This window comes from Lynx canadensis, chromosome D2 (genome assembly GCF_007474595.2).
Source record: "Lynx canadensis isolate LIC74 chromosome D2, mLynCan4.pri.v2, whole genome shotgun sequence".
Taxonomy (NCBI): domain Eukaryota; kingdom Metazoa; phylum Chordata; class Mammalia; order Carnivora; family Felidae; genus Lynx; species Lynx canadensis.
Window position 1 is genome coordinate 24,913,092 of NC_044313.2, and position 17,766 is coordinate 24,930,857.

Below are 17,766 nucleotides of genomic sequence, written 5' to 3' on the forward strand. Positions count from 1 at the left end.
CTTAGCTGTGCTCAACCCACAACTCACCCTCCAGGGCTGATTCCTCAGCCCTCCTCCATCAGTTCCCTTCTCTGGCCTTTGAAACCTTCTATTTACTCTGTGGGGAAGGTGAAACTGTCTCTTCCCTCCACTCATATTTCTTTTTTTTAATATTTATTGTGAAAGAGAGGAAAAGAGCACGTGGGAGAGGGGCAGAGAGAGAGGGAGAGAGAGAGAATCCCAAGCAGGCTCCATGCTATCAGCGCAGAACTCAATGTGGGGCTCGATCCCATGAACCATGAGATCATGACCTGAGCTGAGATCAAGAGTCAGACGCTTAACCAACTGAGTCACCCAGGCACCCCCCTCCCAGCCATATTTCAACCTCAGCCCACCAGAGAAGAGCACCTTTCATGAGTTTCCCCCCAAAGCACATTCTACAAAGCACCTAGATGGTACCCCTCAAAACTGTCAAAGTCATCAAAAACAACGAAAGTCTGAAAAACTGTCACAACCAAGAGAAGCTAAGGAGTCAAGATGACTAAATGGGATGAGGTGTCCTGAATGGGATCCTGGCTCATCAAAAGGACATGCGGTAAAAAATAAGGAAATCTGAACCAAGTATGGGCTTTAGTTATTAATAATGTACAAATGCTGGTTCATTGCTTAGGACAAACGCACCATACTAATGTTAAGATGTAACAACAGGAAAACTGTGTGGGGTTTCGTTCTTAGTATCTTTGCGATTGTTGTATTTTTTTTTTTAATCTAAAACTGTTCTAAAATCAGATTATTTTTTAAAAGTTAATGGAAGAATTTGAGTCCCCAACCCCACCCATCCTGAAGCACTGACACATATATCCCCCAGGGTAATAACTGTTCACCTGGCAGTGAGACATTTGGGGCCCCAGTAAGCGCAGGTTCCTTAAAGACAAGAATCAAGTCTTTTCTTTCTCTTACTTCATGGATAGATTCTTCACACAGAGCCAAGCAAGTAGTAGGTGCTTAATAAATGCCTGATAATTGTTTAAAACACCTCAGGACTTCAGGAAGCTATGGAGATGGGAGGAGATAGTAAGTGGCCCAATTTTGCACCTTACATAATATATATTTTCCACAAGGAAACCAGCTAAGGCTGATCCATTAAATGCAGCAAATTATCGCAAGTTCACAATTAGCTGACTGGTACAAATAATAAGTCACTCATAATACTTAATGTGTAATCCTACTAGTTCCTACTGAAAGCATGAAATACTCATAATAGGCCAGGTGGTGTGCACGATCTCATATAATCCTCAAAACAACCCTAAGTAGCAGATAGTTAGAGTCGCTATAATCCCCATTGTATAGATGAGCAAAGTGGAGCACAGGGAGATAATGGGACTGACTCAAGGTCATAGGGCTAGTCATCAGTGGAGTTAGATTTTACCTGAGGCAGAGCAGTCTGGCTCTGAATCCACTTTAAGCCAGTACATTCTTCTTGTGTCAATGACCTACCAACCTGTGTTACTTATTTCAATCTGTTTCTCAACAAGGCCTATGCGCTCTGTGTCCAAATGATGGCAAATCACCAACAAATAAGGTCAAAATAAGCAAGGGCATCTAAAGGTGTCTGTCCAAGGGCGCCTAGGTGGCTCAGTCAGTTAAGCATCTGACTCTTGACTTCAACTTAGGTCATGATCTCATGTTCGTGAGTTCGAGGCCCACATTGGACTCTGTGCTGATTGTGCAGAGCCTGCTTGGGATTCTGTCTCCCTCCCTCTCACCCCCCCCCCCCCCCCCCCGCTTGCTCTCTATCTCTCTCTCAAAATATATAAAAAGAAACTTAAACTGCGTTTTAAAAAATCCCTTAAAAGTGTCTGTCCAGACTAACAGAGAGGGGTGGTCCAGACCTTCCAGAATGGCAGCTTCTCCTCCACAGCACATTCCCTGTCCTCCTCCTGCTACTACGTGCTCGGCTCTGGTCTTGGCTTGGCCATCAGGTGGCTGGGTCAGCTCAGTCAGCCTCAGTTTCCTGCTTGTGCAATGATAGGGCCGGACCAGCAGACCGCTGAGGGCCTTTCCAACTCGAACAGTCCAGGGCTCTTCAGACATGATGGGGTCCCCCAGGGGTAGGACTGCCTGCATCAGAACCCTGTGGTATGGGCACAGTGGGACCAGGGTCTGAGGGGGACAGCCCTGCCTTTGTCTTTTCCCTCCAGGTCCTCCTAGCTTAATTCCTCAAAGCCCAGTCCTGTCATCTCTTCTCCAGGACCGGGATCTCAGAAACAACCCAGCCCTTAGCACAGGTCTTCCTGAACTTCTGCCCTTCCACATGGTAAGGGAAAAGGCCAGCCACAGCAATCCTACTCAGACGCTCTTCTTTGTTTTGTTTTAAATTACGAGGACATTCTACTACACAGATTTTTAAAACTGAATCACAGAATCTCCAGGTTGGCAGTCACTTAAAAAATAAATCAGTTCAGTGGTGCCTGGGTGGCTTAGTCGGTTGGGCGTCCCACTTTGGCTCAGGTCATGATCTCACAGTTCGTGAGTTGGAGCCCCGTGTCAGGCTCTGTGCTGACAGCTCAGAGTCTGGAGCCTGCTTTGGATTCTGTGTCTCCTCCCTCTCTCTTTATCCCTCTCCCATTTGCACTTTGTCTCTCTCTCTCTCTCTCTCTCAAAAATAAACAAAAAAAATTTAAATCAAATAAATAATGATGCACAAGAATAAAATATTTCGGTTCAAACCATCACCACCACAAGTAGTTCACCCCACTCCACAGCATCCTTTCTAAGAGGTCTACCCCATCAACACCACGGACTCTCGCTTCATGTGTGCTCTGACCTGGGCACTGGGGTGGAGGCAGGTGGCACTGGGGAAGGGGGAAGACTGGGCATGGAGCAAGGGAAACAGACCTGGATTATTCTCGCCTCCCTGTAACTGTGTACTGGGGAAACGGTAGAGGCTTATATTTTAAACACACACACACACACACACACACACACACACACACACACACTCCAGGCCAGTCCTCGCCCCTCCCCTGCTCTGTTCTCTATAACAGGAGACCTTGGAGGAGCTGCTCCCAGGCTCCTCATCAGCTGGCTTCTGGCTGGGTTGGCTCAACCAGAAGCATCAGTAGGAGACTGGAGGGTGGGAAAAAGGGAGAAATCAGAGTATCTTTCCCCCTCCTTCTCTCTCCCCGGAAGTGTCTATGGCAACAGATGCCTAACTGACTCCTGCTCCCATCAGAAACACCTGCTCCATGGCTCCAGTTTCCACTGGATAACACTCCTGGGCTCTGCTAACACCACTCCTTCCCTCTGACTCTCCAGCCTAGAAGGGGACAACTACTTCCTTCTGTTGCTAAGCTCTGAGTTGCCTCACTATCCCTTTGGGCTTTAAGCTTCTCCATCACATTGTGTTAAATGTCCGGCATTGTGAAAATTCACAGAGACGTCTGTTTTCCTGGTTGTACCCTGCCTCTGTAACCAGCTCTTTGGTTATGTAAGAACGTTAAGCTGGAGGGCAAAGCCCCCTTAGTCTATTACTTTCCACGCAACTCATCAACGGGACTGTGCCCCAGAGGAAGAACCCTGAGCGGCTAAGGAAGGTGCTCAAATATCCTGCGATCCCAGGGATTTGAACTGCCAGCTCTAACGCCCCCCACCTGTGGCTCAGGGGACCTACCACTCACCTCCAGATGTTTTTGCCCCCCCCCCCCGGCCAGATGTGCTCAGAGACCACAGAGAGCAGTGCATACCTTTGGTGGAAGAAGGGGTCTGAAGCAGTTCAGGGAGGCCTTGAGAGACGCCAATGACCTCCATTCTCCCCCCCTCACCCCCAGTGGACACATGTAAACCCTTATAAGATGTTCAGGGGTTCTGCAGGGCAGCGTCTGGGGCTCATTCCCTTCTAATCAGGAGTGATCTTGCTCATACACCGTCACCGTCCACAGTGGTGACCTGTATCCACAGGTGGCTTTTTCTAATTTTAATTTAATTAAAATTAAATAAAGTTTAAAATTCAGCTCTTCAGTCGCACAAGCCCGATTTCAAGTGCTCACCTGTGGCCAGCAGCTGCCGTATTAGTGCAGACACAGAACATTTCCATGTTTGGGGCAGCGCCGTTATAAACCAAACTGCCGTTTGTCAACAGAGAAAGAAACGGAAACTGCATAATACAAATTAACCAATTACATTTTAACAAGCAAACATTCTCCCAGCTACATGTGTGACCAAAGGATGATTGCATTTTTATGCAGAAATGGCTTCTAGTTGTACCAGCCGAGGGTTCGGGCAGAGTGGAAGAGGCAGAGATTATTTTCTAATGCCTCTTCCAAAGATCCATGAATCAAGAGCTGATAGGATTAATGTAAGGATGCAAACCCACCAGAGCGAGGAGCTTTTCAGAAATGAAAGAGAGATATTTACTTAAATGGAAAAAAAAAAAAAGAAGAAACAACTTGTTTACTCTTTGCTTGGTTCTTTTATGAAAAGAAACAAAAGAGCACCAGCTAAAACGTATTTAACTACCACACAAGTGTAACAGGCCAGGGCTCTGAAGGCGATGCTGGCGGTGGGAGAATTGGCGGTGGGAGAATGAGATAGGATATTTAAACTGTCTGCTCTGACAAGAAAATTAAAGACAATTGAGCACAGCACCAAGCCTGGAGAAACCGAGACGGTTTCTTTGCATTATACCTTCTCTTGCCGCAGCTCCTAGCTAGAAAGAGCTCTAATAGAAAGCTCTATTTCCAGTTCATTCAGAATCTAGAGCAGCCCCCCTCCCTTATCCACAGAGGATACCTCCCAAGACGCCCCGTGGGCGTCTGAGACCGCAGACCGTACAGAACGCTGTCTGTGCCACAAGTGTGCCTTGTATTGCACTTTCCTTTACTGCACTTCAGAGATGCTGCACTTTTTGCAAAATGAAGGTGTGCGGCAATCCTGCATGGAGGATGTGTCCTCCATCGGCGCCACTTTCCCAAAAGCGTCCGCTCACTTTGTGTCTCTGTGTCCTGAAATATTTCAAACATTTCCTCATTGTTATATTGGTCATGGTGATATGAGATCAGCGAGTTCTGCTGTTACTGTTGTAATTCTTCCTGGGGCACCATGAGCCGCACCCACGCAAGATGGAGATCTTGATTGATAAAAGTGTGTGGTCTGGCTCCAGCCATTCCCCTGTCTCTCCCTCTCCTGAGGCCTCCCTCTTCCCTGAGACACAACAATATTGAAATTAGGACACTTAATAGCCCTTCAAGGCCCTCTAAGTGTTCAGGTGAAAGGAAGCGTCGCCAGTCTCTCGCTTTAAATCAAAAGCTAGAAATAATTAGGCTCAGTGAGGATGGCATGTCGAAAGCTGAGATCGACTGGAAGCCAGGCCTCTTGTGCCAAACAGTTAGCAAAGTCATGAATGCAAAGGAAAAGTTCTTGAAGGAAATTACAAGTGCTATCCCCATGAACACGCAAATGGTAAGAAAGTGAAACAGCCTTATTACCGATATAGACAAAGTTTGAGTGGTCTGGATAAAAAATCAAACTGACCGCAACATTCCCTTAAACCAAAGCCTCATCCAGAGAAAGGTCCTAACTCTCTTCAGTTCTATGAATGCTGAGAGAGGTGAGGAAGCTTCAGAAGAAATGTGTGAAAGTAGCAGAGGTTGGTTCATGAGGTTTGAGGAAAGAAGCCGTCTCCACAACAAAAAAGTGTAACGTGAAGCAGCGAGTGCTAATGTAGAATCTGCAGCAAGTTCTCAAGATCTAGCTGAGATACTTCATGAAGGCGGATACACTAAACAGATTTTCAGTGTAGATGAAACTGTCTTGTATTAGAGAAGATGTCATCTAGGATTTTCATAACTGGAGAGCAATCAATGCCTGGCTTCAAAGCTCCAAAGGACAGACGGACTCTATTAAGGGCTAATGCAGCTGCTGACTTTAAGTTGAGGCCAATATTCATCAACCATTCCAAAAATCCTAGGGCCCAAAAGAATTATGCAACATCTACTTTGCCCATGCATTATAAGTGGAAAAACAAAGCTTGGAGGACAGCACATCTGTTTACAATATGGTTTGCAGAATACTTTAAGTCTACTGTTGCGAACTACTGCTCAGAAAAGAAGATTTGTTCCAAAGTATTACTGTTCATTGACAATGCACCTGGTCACCCAAGAACTCTGATTGAGATACACAACAAAATTAATGTTGTTTTTCATGCCCACTAATACAACATCCATTCTGTAGCCCATGGATCAAGGAGTCATTTGTACTTTCAAGTTTTATTATTTAGGAAATATATTTTGTAAGGCATAGCTGCCATATATAATGACTCCCCTGATGGCTCTGGGCAAAGTCAATTGAAAACCTTCTGGAAAGGATTTACCATTCTAGATGCTGTTGAGAATACTCGTGATTTATAGGAAGAGGTCAAAATGTCAACATTAATAGGAGTTTGGAAGAAGTTGATGAATCTCAACAAAAAACTCCTAGAACCAAGGAAAAGGAACGGCTAACATTAATTAACATTCACCATTTGCTAGGCATACTCTGCCCACATCATCTCATTTAATCTTTGCATCAAATCTAGGGAAGGAGGCACTGCTGGCCTTTTCATTTCACAGATGAGAAACACTGGGTACAAAAAGGCCTATCTGTCTAAAGTCACAAAGCTAGTAAAGGGGAGATCCCAGATTCTGACTTGGACAGCCTGCTTCCAGAGGCTGAACTCACCATCACTACACCACACAGGAGAGGAGAAATGTCCTAGATTTAGCAGATGCCCACAACACCTCTATTAATTACATATGCCACACAAAGACATTTCCAATTCAGCCAACTCCTGATTGCACACCTACTGTGCATGGCCACTGGACAAGATTTAGATTCTTTGTTTGCAGTTCTAACCCTTCAGGATTTTACATATTTGCCTCTTTCAGGCACACAGAGAGCCTGGTCCTTTGTGGATAATGCCCAGATCATTTGTCTTTCAAAAAAGCATAGGAAAAAAAAAAATAATGACACATTTTTAGCAAGAAAGGAGATGCCAGAAGGTAATTGCTTTCCAAATTACTGTAAGTTATAAATGGATCAATGATTTTCTCTGGAGTTGGAATCAACTGTAATTAGCAATATGCAAATCCCACCCTGAGCCCTTTGCTGTCCACAATGAAGGGGGAGGCACCCTAAGCAGTCATTTACATTCATCTGGAAGAGGCCCAGATGGGCTCACACCAAATGGGGTTTGCGGACTGTGAACTGAAGGAAAGTGGAGGTGAGCAAAGGAAACCTGTGTCCTCTTGATGTTGGGGGCCAGGTCTGGGGGTGCTCCTCAGAGCCCTTGTAGCAAAAGTCCTGCCCCTGTCCCCAGGTTGGGCTTGAGTGGGGACAGCACCGAGGAATCTGGATCACATGTGACTTCCCTTCCACAATGTACAGCGAGATTGTGAGAAGGGTGGGGCAACTGTCAGGATTTAATTTCTTTTTTTTTTAATGTTTTTATTTATTTTTGAGAGAGCATGTGTGTGCCAGTGGGGGAGGGGCAGAGAGAAAGGGGGACAGAGGATCCAAAGCAGGCTCTGCACTGCCGGCAGTGAGCCTGACGCAGGGCTCAAACTCACGAACTGGACGCTCAACCAACTGAGCCACCCAGGTGCCCCCAGGATTTAATTTCTAAGTGGAACCGATATGTCTGTCACCTGAAGGAAGAAGCCGGCCTGGGTGGGAGAACTGGGCACCTGATGAGAAGTCTGGAAGCCTGAGCACTAGTCCTCACCCTGCACTACTAGCCTTGTGGCTTGGAGCCAGTTGCCTCACTTCTTAGGTACTTGAAAGAGGAGAGGATTGAACCAGGTTTTCCTTAGGGCTCCCTCCATTCATTTACTCATTACTCATTCATTTACTCATTCAAGCACTTACTCTACCTACTGTGTGCCACACACTGTGCCAAGCACTAAGGACAGAAACCCAAATAAAATTTGTTCCCGCCATCAGGAGTGCGCAGTTTGCCAAAAGCAAAGGATTTGTATCCAGATCATCTTAACGATGTATACTAAGTGCCCCCAAACATACGGGACCAGGTTCATCCCAAGGGAATCCAGTAGGCTTCTTGGAGGAGGGGACATTTGAGCTGGACCTCAAAGAATGATTCTATACTTCATTTCCAAGCAATTCACTTGTAACCTCATTCTGGGGCCACAGAAGTTTTAAGGTAGTGCTTCTTGAGCTTTTATGAACACATGAATCTTTGGGGAGCACCTATAAAATGTCCATTCCTGGGGCCTTCTCTCACAGATTCCTGTCAGCCCATCTGGGCCTGGAACTGAGAATCTGCATTTTAGCAAGCTCACCAGTGATGCTGGAGCAGTTGGTCTGCCGACCACATTCTGAGAAATGACTGGTTCAATCCTTGTTGATTCTATTTGTATTGTTACAAAAAAAAAAAAAAATCCTAAGGTTTATTTTCAGATACTTAAGACGCTTGACATTGACAACTCCTGAAACTTCCACATAGGTGTCCCTTCCCGAGAAGTAAACCAAGCAGTGGTGCCACCACGAGGATACAGGGAACCTCTGTAGAGGTGAAGCCCCATATTCCATTCATTCTCTGTAAAGGGCCAGTGGCTCGGCATCTGTCCTTCAGAGGTGCCCATGAAGCAGTCTGGGAAAATGTCCCCAAGCTCTTCTCCTGGTCCCTCCCTGCTGACTGCTGACCGGCTCCTGAGCCAGAGGCACGTGGTTTCCCTCCATCCAGTTTCCTGTTTCCCCTGTCCCTATCAAATAGGGGGTCTACATCCAGCTCCAGCCTGGGAAGCAGGAAGTAAGGAGGACATTATGGTAGAGAAAGCCATACTGTCCTGAATAGAAGGCTCGTCCCCCAGATCTTCCCCTAGCTGGCTCCATAGTCAGCCAGGCCTCGGCTCAGATGTCATTTCTTCAGAGACACCTTCCCCAACCAGCCCACCTAACACACACACCCTGCCTCATTAGCCTAGCCACCACCTAGTCTAGTGTACCTGGGATGGCCCTTTAAATGGTGACCCCCAATCCGTCATGCCTCTGCATCTTTCTGCCTCACACAGTCTTATCTCCTTGGTTCTAGGCTGCTCCTGGGACCTGTTTTAACCTTAGAATATGGCAGGGGTAAGGCCATGCCTTAGGAAGCACTGGAAGCTTCCACTTCTGTGTTTGTGGAAGCCCAGGGCCCGATTTAAGGTGTCCACCTCCCTTCCTGGAGAGAGTAAGTGCAGGGCCATATAAAGAGTGAGAGGCCCCAAGACTACATGGAGAGGGAGAGGGAGACGGAGACAGAAAGAGGGGCCCGGCGGACCTGGCTGATCCCAGACCCTGCCAGCCACCAACCAAATGCAGCCACACAGGGGACCCTCAGCAAGATCTGCAAAAGAGTTCACCCTGTTGAGTCCAGGGTACTCTACAATTGTAGAATTGCAAACAAATTGAATAGGTGGTTTTCTATTTTTTTAATTTTTTAATGTTTTCATTTCATTCCTTTTTTAAGAAAGAGAGAGAGTAGGAGAAGGGCAGAGACAGAGGGAGACACAGAATCCGAAGCAGGCTCCAGGCTCCGAGCTGTCAGCACAGAGCCTGACGCGGGGCTCGAACCCACGAACCATGAGATCATGACCCGAGCCCAAGTTGGCCACTTAACTGACTGAGCCGCCCAGGCGCCCCTGAATCGGTGGTGTTCTAAACCACTGAGTTTTAGAATGGTGTCTTATGCAGCGGCTGGAACCTGATACCACATCGCTCAGTTTCACTTCTTCATACCATTAACACAAAGAAACAAAAAGTCTCTGTCTGCTGCCTCTAAAAGGTAAGCTGGTGAGGGAAGGGGCTGTCTGCTCGTTGCTGTACCCCCACCACCTACAGAGCAAGAGCTCCCAATACTGGCTGCATGAATTCACCACCGCCCACACCTGCACCCCAGGCTGGACCAGGAGAAAATGTAAGATGGTAATCCAGTGCCCAGAAGCCTCTGACTCTGCCAGAGCCAGAGTCAAAAAGACATGTTGATTTTCCATTAACAAACTTCATGCTAATCAGAGCAAACTTTAAAGAATAAAGGAAAACAGTTAGTGAGGAATTTTATGCCTGTTCGGAGGCGCCATAAACAGCTGGCTTGCAAGCAGCAGCCGTGGAGTTTCCCTGGGGTCACAGCACGCAGCAGCCGAGACCAAATGGCACCGGCACCAGTCTCCGCAAAGTCCCAGAGCCAACAGCTGGCCTTCTGCGCTCCCCTCCGCCATGCCATGCTCGGAGCTTGCCCGCTCACAGTAATGACACTTCCCAAACAGACCTTCGTCTGCCACCTCCCGCAGAGCGCAGCCAGCTGCTGATGCCAGAGGAAGTCAAGGGTCCCCTCCAGGGTGGGCAAGCTGGCTACATACGGGACAAAGGGAGACAGAGCATAAAGATGCTTCCTTGCTGCCTGTTACACAAATGGCCCCCTGACACCAAGCCCCTGACTCCCGTTTGCATGATCTGGTCTCTTGGTTCGTCCCTCCCTGTCTGTGTTTGCAAAGGCCTGAGGAACCTTTCTCTACAGGCAGCAACTGGCTGCAAAAAAGCAAAGAAGTGCACAAGAGGGCCGTCCACCAGGACCTTGGGAGCCACTAGATCAGCTTGACAATGGTATGGGTGGGGGGGAACCTGGTCCATCCCCTTAGCTTTAACTTTTCTAAGTTCCCTTGTCTTCTCTTTTTAGGGATTCTCTCAGCACTTTGTGAAAGTTAAATCTGGCAACGTATTTAAAGTAGCGGTTCTCACACCTTGCTACACAACAGAAGCATTTGGAGGACTTGCTACATCACAGATTTCTGGGGCTCATCCCAGATTTTCAGTAGGTCAGGAATGAGGTCCCCCAAATTCTGCTTCTAGCAGCTAACAAGTACCCAGACGATACTGTGCTGCTGACCCAGGCACCACACTTTGAGAACCACTCACTTCACACAGTAGAAATATAAATGTGAACATCTATATACACACACATGCACATAAGAAGCTCAGGTTTTTCTGGAACTGTCCCAATTTTTAGTCAATGGAAATACATAAATCATTTTAAACTGTCCCTACGACAGCCCTCAAGGGGCTGGCAAAAAAGCAGCCTTGCAGCAGAGAGATTGTAAAGGAAGCAGAGAGGAGAGGATAAATATTTCAAAGGCCCAGAAAGTGGTGTTCCTTACATGTCCAGAAAGAAGCCGGGGAGTGTCTGGAGAAAAGGAGAAATTACACATCTTCTGAATCTATTAGCCCGGGAGCATCGCTTCACTACTGATCAGTCAAGGAGTCTCAGTGGAGGTGGGCTCTAAGATCCGCGGCCCCCCTGGCCCATCATCACAGCAGCTCGGACTCCCAGGCCTCCCTCCACTCCTGCGCACTCAGGGTCTACGAAGGGGAGCTCCACGCCTCTGTTTCAACACGATCCTAGGTCAGACTTCTATGCCCCTGAGGAGTTCTTTCCCAGGGTGACTCGAGTGTCCTGAAGGACACAAGGGGCAGGAAAGGGCAAATGGGCAGTCAGAGTTTCGTGCAGTTTCAGTCTGGGAAGATGGGAACGTTCGGGAGATAAATGCAGAGCAATGTAAATGTACTCAGGGTGGTACCCTTGAGTGTGGTTGAAATGGAAGTTTTCTGTTATGTGTATTTTACCACAATAAAAAGTAAGGACCCATCAAGGAGATAAATATGATCAGGGGCCCCTGGGTGGCTCAGTTGGTTAAATGTCCCACTTCGGCTCAGGTCATGATCTCCCCGTTCGTGGGCTCGAGTCCCACGTTGGGTTCTGTGCTAACAGCTCAGAGACTGGAGCCGGCTTCGAATTCTGTGTCTCCCTCTCTCTCTGCCCCTCCCCCACTCTCTCTCTCTCTCTCTCTCTCTCTCTCTCTCTCTCAAACATAAACATTTAAAAAAGGACATAAACATGACCAATAAGTTGTATCTGATTAATTACAAACTACCTTGATACAGTTGCCATAATGTATTGGATAGAATGCAGAAAGACAAAAGAGAGAATGTTTTGAGGTATCCCTGCCTGACTGAATCGGGTGGTCTGATTCTAATAACAAACATTTCTGAATAAGGCAAAAAGATCTTCGGGATAAACAGGAAACAATATTCCTGGTGAATATCCAAACTCCTTTGCTTCTCTTCTGGGCTCTGAGGCAATATTCTGAGCTACAACGGGGGCTTTCTCAAGCACCACCCTTCACCTCCACCCCCCAACCCCCAAGAGGCAATCTCCCCAGCAGATACATGTGGCTGGGGAGGGTTCTGTTGTAAATTTCCACACAGACATTCCACACTCCACTACAGGTGCATTCTTCTGGGAGCAGAGTCCTGTTTGGCCACCACAAATCCATTCCCCAGAACCTCAGTCAGTGCCAAGCCAATTGAAAAAGCTGAAGTTCTAAGCCTGCAAAGTAGGAGATGCAAAGGACCCTCTAGAGGGTCACAAATTCCAGAGGCCCAGCCTGGGAAGTGAACTGTCAACTCCATTGACCTCCTTCCCCCAACACACACCTGCTTATAATGAAAATGCAAGTCAAACATAGGAAATGCTCTCATTTTGCCCCGTAATGGAGGAAGCATTGTCTGCTTTCGCTTTCCAAGCTCACCGAGGGGATCTGTCAAGGTCCCACTTTAACCTCCTCAACAGAATAATGGCTGAGTTTTCCAAATGCCGCACATCTCGCCCTCTCCCTTCTACATGCCTACTGGACCTACTGAGTCAAGGAGTCAGCACTAAATTATGCATGGCCTTGTGTCTTTTCCTAGCATAAATCACCTGATAAGGTGGGTGCAAAAGGTGTGGGTTTTGTAACCAGAGAGCTTCCTATCGGAGATTAACCCTGCACCTGCAGGCTGTCTAACTTTGATTCTGAGTCTTGGAATCAGCATCTATGCTTAGAATTTAAGAAACAAGAAATTAAAGCAAAGAACCGAGGAGGTGAGCTAACATGGCTGCAAGAATGCCAGACCCTGCACAGGCACACGGCAGCTGAACACACTGCTGAGCTTCCGGGGGGTGACGAGCACCTACTCTCCCCCGTTCTCAAGCTTGACTGCACTGGAGAGTCTGGTGGAGAGCTTCGGATGCCCAGAGGTCCTGGAGCGAGGCTCAAGAATCTATTCTTCTAAAGCTCCCCCAGCCACTTCCCAGGAGCAAACAGCACAACACTGAGTTCAACAAATGTTCAAGACGGACTTAATCAATCGATGGAGATGCAGAGTTCTGTGATCGATATGATTGACAGGGAGGGACTATTCCTTGCAGGCATCATTATTATTAGGTTCCATCTTAATAGTGAGAAAACTCCATAGAATATTAGATGCCTCCAGATGGGCATTAACTGAGCTGCCAAACACTCCGTCTTAAGGCCAAGGATTTCAACAAAGTTTTTGTTAATTATTCACATTCGACAGCAGTGTCTCTTCACGTACTGAGACTCCTTGTTAGAGAAATAACCATCTTCTCTGAGACATACCTTGTTTGCTGCAGTTGTGAAAAAATACAGGGGTCATGGAAGAATTGGGGGAGGAAGAGCTGAGAAGCCCAGTGGTGTATAAATAGATAGCTGGATGGTTACTAAAGTTGATGGCAGAGTCATGTAAGTAGAGAACGGGGGGGAAGAGGGACCTCATTAACTACAAAAATCATTAGCAAAGAAAGAAAGAAAGGGGCGGGCTGACATTAGAGGTGTTGAGCTGCCAAGGGAAGACTGTTCTGGAGGAGAGCAGGATTGTATCTGGAACAGGTGCTGTGGGTCAGGTCACAAGGAAGGAGCAGAGAGCTGGGCGTGTCCCACATCCATCGGTGGTTTTCCACAAGAATAAGAAGGTGAAATGTTCAGGGCCATGGTCTCTGTCTTCCAACACCTATGCTCCAGGTTGTGTGGCAGCAGCCCCCACAGGCAGAGAGGCCTGCAGAGGTGACCCAGACCCTCTCCATGCCATGCATGGACATGAGAGGTCATCCATGATCTGAACAGTAGTCAAGGCGAGACTCAGAATGGAGCCAAGGATCCCGATGAGCACAGACTCCGGATAGCAAGTCCCACCTGATGCCTGCTCCCCAAATCCCAGCTCCTTCTTCAACTCTCCAAGTTCTCCTGGGTCCTGCCTTCACCCTAAGCAGGGAGAGCGCTGACTCCTACGATGTCCCATGGCCTAAGGAGGAATTCATTCACTTTGACTTGAGTCATTCTGCTCACACATGCTGTGCTCCTACTCCGTGTCAGCAAAGAGGGATGTACAGCCACAGAGGATAATGACAGATGAATGAATGGATGTTAAATATTTAAAACAACACTAAAAATAACTAGCATTTACTAAACCCATGTCATATACTAGACTCTGTGTTAAGTGCCCTATATTACCATTTTATCCTTAGCCCATAAAGAAGGCATTACTATTCCAGTTTTACAGATCAGGAAACTGAAGTTCAGAGAATTTAAACAGCCAGGTCATAGAGCCAGGAATTGGTGGAGCAGAAATTTAAGGCCACGACTACCTGCTCCAGCATTTGAAGAGCTCGAACCTGATTGAACAATGAGATGAGGGTGTCAGATAATAGGGTGAAAGAACCAGAACCCTGGGGACACCAGCACAAAGGGAGCAAAGAAGGAAGAGCTCACGGGCAGAGGCCAGGAGTGCCCTGCAGTGGGGCGAGGTGAGGGTCCACGAGTGTAGCATTTCGCGCTCAGAAGAACCTGTACACATTTTGGCAAGCAGTTTTTAAGGTTTGATTCTAACTTTAGATGTGGAATGCGTACCATCCCTAATGTCTTATCACAGTCTGATTCATACAATAGTCAAATGCCCAACTCCTGTTGATTTGGGGACCCTGGGAAAAGATTATGGGCCCCCAGATGAAATTCAAGCCCATAGCAAAGTTACATGACAACATTATGCTTTATTTAAAAAGCACAAAGGAACCACTTTTTCTTATCTATTTGAAGATGGGTGTGCATGCTCATGTGTGTATTTGTGTAAAAATTTGCCTAAATATCAAGCCCCATGCATAGGATTTGTAGAAGTTCTATATTCTCCCTCAAAGAAGATAGGCACATAACTTATAGGATGCAGTGGCCTTGGCCTACCTTGTTTAAGAACAATGGCAATAATTTATTAGCATATTCTGTACCCTTTAGAAAGGGGAAAATCCATCACATGGCCGTTCCCAAGGATTTCAAATCCTTTATAGGATTTTCCCAAGGATCCTTCATAACATCTACCCATGTGCTTCTCTGAGTAGCAGAGAAGGCGTAGAAGGACATGTAATATCAAGAGAATTGGGTACATGCCATAGCCTATCAGATCTAGAATGTCTATAGGGGAGTATCAAGCAGCCATACATCACCAATCAGGTGTGGAAAAGGGGCTGGGAAATGTGTTATAGAAGACATGGTCACTTCTCTGGACCAGTCCTCACTCAGATCAGACTTCACTTAGAACTGTCAGCCTCTGCAGGTAGAATAGCACCTGAAATTCAGGCAAGGATGAGCAGAAGGTATAAGGAGAGATTCAAGGGAGAGTTTACTTCCCATACCCAAGCACTGCTGAAGATTTCAAAACACAAGTAACCCCAAGAGATACCCAAATCCCATACCCCAAACCCATCTGGGTTTATTATTAACCTGAGAAGATTTCCTGCAATAGCAACACAGGACATTTAGATGGTAGAACGTTCTGTCATATGACAGAGGAGGTGAGGGATGGAAGGAAAGAGCCTGTACTCATTGCCAGGAAAGTTGGAGCCAAGTGGGTCTGCTGGAGACTCCTGCTTTCAGAGAACATCAGTGTATTCACAGTGGCTCTTGCAGGTTGCTCTGGAAAACTTCTGTCTTCCAAGATGCAATATCATGCCTTTGTTATCAGATGAGGCCTTCCATGAGGCAAGTCCATGTCTTCTGATATCCCATTCAGATAAGTCTTCTTGAGCATAGGGGAACCAAATTCATCACTGCCCTCTTCTCATAGAGCAGAGCCTAGTAAACAATTCTGCTCACAGGGGAGATTTTCAAGCCATAACATCAAAGAACTGAGTAGCTGTAATTAAGTGTGTGTGTGTGTGTGTGTGTGTAGCAATTTGCTGTACACACACACATAAATACAGCCAATGGCAACATATAAATACCCATTTGCTTAAATGCGTAGATAGATACAATCAGACGATAAGGGAGTGTGGACCTATGTTGAGCCTAGGCTGTATCATCTGTGGGATTCAAACATGTTTTAGAATGTCTGATGAATTGGTGATCCCCTCTAGGAAATTGTTATAAGGACTGAGGAGCTTCCAGAAGTGAAATTCCTAAGGAAAGAAGGAGATGAGGAAAAGTTGGACCCAATGTCACGTCCTCAAGGTGAGAGAGGAGGCATGGTTCTGTGGATAGTGCAGAATCTGTCACTTGGCCCTGTCCTGTGCGGTATCACTTGGGCCCTATTAGCTAATTAATATCAGCTAACATAGAGCATTACAACGTAAGTGTAGTTTTTGCATGCATTAGCTCATTTAGCCTCTAAACCTGAATTGGGTACTACTGTTTTAGTTCTATTTCACAAATAAACATGTTGAAGTTCAAAGAAGCAAAGAACTTTCTCTAGCACAGACAACTACTGAGCAGGAGAACCAGGCTTCAAACCCTAATCAGTTTGAACCCATTACCCAGATTCTAACCTCACACTATCCTGTTCCCCCAGGGAAAGAGGACCTTAAATAAAAAATGAAAGAACCTTCTGCCTGCAACTGAAGGCGGGGAGGCTTGAGGAAGCACAAAGACAGCTATTCCCTCTAGCTGTGCCGCTAACTGCCATGTGTTAGCACCTCAAAAGTTCCAGGGTATCAGTGGTGCCTCAGTGGGAAGGCAGGTGTTCACGGAGAGAGACTGTGGTGCTCTGTGGCGGAAGGTGGTGGAGGTGGAGAGAAGGCACAGTACCCTGTGGCCGTGGCAATGTCCAGCACAGGTAGAAACGCACAGCTGGCCCATGGACAGCAGTGCCCAGCAGAAACCTGTAGCAGCTGACCAGATTTGCCCATGAGTTTCACGGGAAACTCCCTGGGTACATGCACGAATGCTTGAGGGGCTGTGGCAAGGATCAGGGTCCTGCATTCCCAAGAGGGAGCATGAGCTAAGAAAGCATGGGAGATTACTGGTGACATGACCCACCTTTAATCTCAGGCTGCAACAGCCTGAGGAAACATATAGTAAATCTAAGAGAGAGGAAGAAAGAACTATGTGATCCTCAGCCTGACCTTTTATTTTTTTTAACTGATCCAGATCTCTTTCAAACCAAAAGGCCAAGCCAGATGGCAAAAAATAAAATAAAATAAAATAAAAAATTAAAAAATTAAAAATTAAAAAAAAATAAAAATAAAAAAGATTGTAAAATTTGCATCAAAATGAGGATAATAGTTTCAGTTACCTGATGCTACTCTTCCCCTAAATTATCCTCAATAATGGTGAGAATTTCTACCTTCGGTCTGTCCCGTGTTCTGACAATCTCTGACCATCCAGAGAAATATCTACCGGCTCTTAGAGCAGAACTCACAACCCCTAGCCCTCAAGTTCATGGGGGTAGACCCCCATATCCATCTCCATGCGAGCTCATAAGTACCCGCACAACGTAGACGGGATAGGGTTAAAGGCTCAGCCCTGCATTCTCTTAGCAGATGCCATGTGGAAAAGTGCTGCCCTGGCAGTGCCCTGTGGCTTCAGCAATCAGGCAGGGTAGGCTAATTAGTCAGTCTGAGAACCATGGGGGAAATGCTGACAAACTCAATAAGCA